At 49.2% G+C, this 5,119-nt stretch overlaps 1 protein-coding gene across 12 annotated transcripts in view; it reads right to left on the reverse strand.

The window, feature by feature from the left end:
• Nucleotides 1-90, reverse strand: part of zgc:110045 (uncharacterized protein LOC664755 homolog) — a 156,920-nt gene extending 156,830 nt beyond the window's left edge. For 11 of the 12 annotated variants that reach the window (XM_055657666.1, XM_055657647.1, XM_055657629.1 and 8 more), the window contains exon 1: nt 1-90. This exon is cut by the window's left edge and continues 568 nt beyond it. The gene's annotated coding sequence lies outside the window, so the exon portion shown is untranslated. The other variant, XM_055657675.1, reaches the window with a different exon arrangement.
• Between the last annotated feature and the right edge of the window lie 5,029 nt (nt 91-5,119).

Raw genomic sequence — 5,119 nt, forward strand, 5'->3', positions numbered from 1 at the left:
TTATTACACCGCGGGGAGTAATATTTTGTCCCAGCAGGAAAAACAAAGTGAATGCACAGTGAAATCCTCCCTTCGCAGGCACATCTTGGAAGTGAGACTCCAAAAGACCAGTCCAGTCCGCCAATAATTTTGGATGACATTGTAGTTAACATTGTCAGCTGATGACATTAAAGTTGATGATGTGGTGGACAGTGAATAAGATAGTGAAACGTTTTCAACAGGATCAAGATCAGTTGGGAATGAGGGCCAAGACATGGTCAACGGAATTTGACTGGCAAATGAGAGATGTTTCGCTTTGGTGTGTCAGTCCCACAGGGCAGGACCTGCACCGCAAATAGCTCTGGAGAGTGTTGCAGAACAGAGAGGCCATGTAGTACAGCTGCACGGTTACCGGAAAGTGGCGAATCAGACGGACAGGATGGTGAAGAAGCTCCTTTGCACTCTTGCCCTCATTTAGGCTTTGGGCCAAGGAGCTTTTTTGTTCAAGTTTGTGACCCAACTCACGGAACTACCTGAATTTTTAACATATTGTGTAAAAATATATAAACCATACCTGAAACTCGTCAAGACCAAAACCTGCACTTTTTTAAAAAATATGAGAAAATCTTCCAATTTTTCAAGTAGTAATTGTCCAATCCATTCACGTTTGACATTGAGGTCGGACGCAAATTGACCAATCCCGCGATTTGTTTTATGGTCGCTACGCTGCGAGGACCCTGGGATCGTGGCTGTCTCCTCATTACATCAATAGCAATAGCAAGGCTTCCAAGGAATAAAGGTAATGCTAACCTTGTTGATCATTTTGTTTTTCAATTGATTTATCTTTATAGAGTTACTAGGCCAAGTGCAGACCCGTTGGGTCTGTTCCCCCAACTTGCGGGGGGGGGGAAGGCGGCATGCAGCATCACACACTAACTATCCCCCCCCCCCCCCCTCACGCTAATTACCCCCCTTTGATATTATATTAATATTATTAATTTGCTCCTTTTACCCCATAACCATCCTATCTACTGACGCATAGCCCCAAACTTGCAGTCACATCTAGAGAGGGGGGCAGAGAGAGAAGGGGCAGAGACAGAGAGAGAGGATCAAGAGGGAGAGGGGGGTGGAGAGGAGAAGAGGGAGGGTGAGTGAGGGGGGAAAGTGGGGAGGAGAGAAAGAGGGTGAGAGTGAGAGAGAGAGGGGGGGTGCTGAGAGGGGGAGGGTGGAGGGAAGAGGGTAGGGAGTTTGGAGGGGAGGGGGTTTAGGGGATGGAGGGGAGGAGAGAGGGGTGTGTGCTGAGAGGGGAGGTGGGGAGGGGGAGAGGTGGGGAGCAGGGAGGGTGGAGGGAAGGGGGTAGGGGTTGTGTGGAGGGGTTTAGGGGGAGGGACGTTGGGGGGGGGGAGATGGGGAGGAAAAAAGGTGGAGAGAGAGGGGTGAGAGTTGAGAGGGGGGGGGGAGGGTGGAGAGGAGAGGGGGAGAGAGGGGGAGAGGGGGAGAGGAGGGGGAGGGAGAGGAGGGGGGGGAGAGAGAGAGAGAGAGAGAGAGAGAGAGAGAGAGAGAGAGAGGAGGGATGGAGAGAGAGAGGCGGGGAGGAGAGGTGAGAGGAAGATGAGGAGGGTGAGAGGAGAGGAGGTTAGGGAGAGAGGAGAGAGAGAGAAGATGCCTTTTTAATTCAACCTAAACAACCATTTGCAAGCAGTGCTTTTTTTACTTCAAACTAACTATATTTTCATTTTCAAACCAAATTAAGGGTACTCACAGTGCTGTAGACATTTGTTCAGTGTCATTCAGAGCTCAGAGTGACAGAGACTAATTGACAGAGCTCCAGCTTGCAAAGACTAATTGAGGCACACCACTTCCTGGTTTTATAGTGCCTTCCCCTGCCTCCATGTGTAATATCTCTGTCATTTTTCATTGACAGGAAAAATCCTCGGCACACATACGGTGGAGGTGGGCTCTGAACAAGGTGGCCAAAAATGACGGCCGTAGGTGATGGCGTTCTCTCGGAAATTGCAGCACAGATGGCCAAAACCGGTCAATAACAGACTTTTAGTAATATAGATAGATGATTGGTTGAGAGTTGGAAGTGAGAAATTGCTTGTCCTCCATACCATTGGTATGGAGCTTTTGCATTTTTCAGCTTGAAATTGTGCAATCTGGTGCATACTGTAGCAAGTCTTTTTAACTTGCACTTGAATGCAATATTTATGCTTTAAATTGGATTAGCTATGAATAAGGTTAGGCTAAATTGCATTCCTAATTACATTCCACAGTAGAGCCAGGGTCTGATCAACGGGTGCAGCACATGAATGATCTTAGTATATTCATGTATGGAAATTAGATTATAATCAAACACTTGGCCCATGTTGGATCTCACTGCACACCTGGTACTACTCCTGACCTTGACTCTTGCATACCTTCTCTCATTCCTGACCCTGAGTGCAGCCTTACACCTGGCCCTCTACTCTACCCTGATCACAGCTGCTTACCTGCTTAGGTTCCCAGTGCTGAACACTCCCATTGTCCCAGCTTTGACTGCACACTAAGTACTATTCCAGATCTTGAATCTGGATCCACACTTGGCCTTGCTCCTAGCCCTTCTGCACTGACAATATATCTGGCCCACACATAAAGCCTCATATAGAAACATAGAAACTAGGTGCAGGAGCAGGCCATTCGGCCCTTCGAGCCTGCACCGCCATTCAATATGATCATGGCTGATCATCCAGCTCAGTATCCTGTACCTGCCTTCTCTCCATACCCCCTGATCCCTTTAGCCACAAGGGCCACATCTAACTCCCTCTTAAATATAGCCAATGAACTGGCCTCAACTACCTCATGTGGCAGAGAATTCCAGAGATTCACCACTCTCTGTGAAAAAAAAATGATTTTCTCATCTCGGTCCTAAAAGACATCCCCCTTATCCTTAAACTATGACCCCTTTTTCTGAACTTCCCCAACATCTGGAATAATCTTCCTGCTTCTAGTCTGTCCAACCCCTTAAGAATTTTGTAAGTTTCTATAAGATCCCCCCCGAATCTTCTAAATTCTAGCGAGTACAAGCCGAGTCTATCCAGTCTTTCTTCATATGAAAGTCCTGCCATCCCAGGAATCAGTCTTCTGAACCTTCTCTGTACTCCCTCTATGGCAAGAATGTCTTTCCTCAGATTAGGAGACCAAAACTGTACGCAATACTCCTGGTGTGGTCTCATCAAGACCTTGTACAACTGCAGTAGAACCTCCCTGCTCTTATACTCAAATCCTTTTGCTATGAATGCTAACATACCATTCACTTTCTTCACTGCCTGCTGCACCTGCATGCCTACTTTCAATGACTGGTGTACCATAACACCCAGGTCTCATTGCATCTCCCCTTTTCCTAATCGGCCGCCATTCAGATATAGTCTACTTTCCTGTTTTTGCCACCAAAGTGGATAACCTCACATTTATCCACATTAAAATGCATCTGCCATTCATTTGCCCACTCACCCAACCTATCCACCTTGCAGCCTCCTAGCATCCTCCTCACAAATAATACTGCCCCCCAGCTTCGTGTAATCCGCAAATTTGGAGATGTTGCATTCAATTCCCTCATCCAGGTCATTAATCTATATTACTAAAACTCTGTTTTTAGAAATCATGGAAGAAAACATATGCGATCACATTTGTTCTGAAAGGCGCTAAATTGAATAACATCTATCTATCTATATATTACTAAAACTCTGTTCTTGACCGGTTTTGGCTTTCTGTGCCGCGGTTTCCGAGAGTACGCCGCCACCTACGGCCGTCATTTTTGGACACCTCGCTCAGAGCCCCCCTCCGCTCATGTGTGCCGAGGATTTTTCCCGTCGATGAAAATTGACAGAGATATTAATGTTTTTACAACATTCCTCATTCTCTCTGCGGCCCCTGCTGGAGGGAGGAGGAGGAAGTGGTGTGCCTCAATCAGTCTCTGTAAGTGGTGTGCTGCAATCAGTCTCTGCAAGTGGTGTGCCTCAATCAGAGCTTCGAATGACCCTGACAAATGTCTACAGCACTGTGAGTACCCTTAATTTGGTTTTGGAAATGAAAATATGGTTAGAGGTAAAAAAAAAAAGCACTGCCTGCAAATGGTTGTTTGGGTTTGGGTTGAAAAGGCACTCTCTCTCTCCCTCCCCCCCCCCCCCTTCCCTTCATCTCCTCTCCCCACCCCCCATCCCTCTGCCTCTCTCCCACCCCCCCCATCTCCTCTCCCCCCCCCCCTCCTTCTCCCCCTCCCTCTCCCCCCCCCCTCTCCCCCCCCCCACTCTTCTCCTCCCCCCCCCCTCTCCTCCCCTCCTCCCTCTCTCCTCCCCTCTCCCCTCCCCCCTCCTCCCCCCTCTCCCCCCTCCACTCCAATCCCCCCTCTCCTTCAATCCCCCCCTCCTTCAATCCCCCCCTCTCCTTCAATCCCCACCCCCTCTCCTCCAATCCCCGCCCCTCTCCTCCTCCCCCCTCCTCTCCCCCTCTCCTCTCCCCCCTGCATCCCCTCCCCCACCGTCCCTCCCCTAAATCCCCCTCCCCTCCACACACCCCTACCCCGTCCCTGCTCCCCGCCCCCATCTCTCCCCCCTCTCTCCCCCTCTCTCTCTCTCTCCCCCCCTCTCCCCCTCTCGCTTCTCCCCCCTCCCTCTCTCTCTCTCTCTTCCCCCCCTCCTCCCTTCCATTAGCGTGAGTGCGGGAGGGGGTAGTTAGTGTGTGATGCTGCATGCTGCCTCCCCCCCCACAATCGCATGTTGGGGGAACAGACCCAACGGGTCTGTACTTGGTCTAGTATATATTGTAAATAGTTGGGGTCCCAGCACTGAGCCTTGCGGTACCCCACTAGTCACTGCCTGCCATTATTAAAAGGACCAGTTTACTCCTACTCTTTGCTTCCTGTTTGCTAGCCAGTTCTCTATCCACATCAATACTGAACCCCCAATACCATGTGCTTTAAGTTTGCATACTAATCGCTTATGTGGGACCTTGTCAAAAGCCTTCTGAAAGTCCAGGTATAACACATCCACTGGTTCTCCCTTATCCACTCTACTAGTTACATCCTCGAAAAATTCTATAAGATTCGTCAGACATGATTTGCCTTTCATAAATCCATGCTGACTTTGTCCAATGAATTCAC

Source organism: Leucoraja erinacea, chromosome 2 (assembly GCF_028641065.1).
Source record: "Leucoraja erinacea ecotype New England chromosome 2, Leri_hhj_1, whole genome shotgun sequence".
Classification (NCBI taxonomy): domain Eukaryota; kingdom Metazoa; phylum Chordata; class Chondrichthyes; order Rajiformes; family Rajidae; genus Leucoraja; species Leucoraja erinaceus.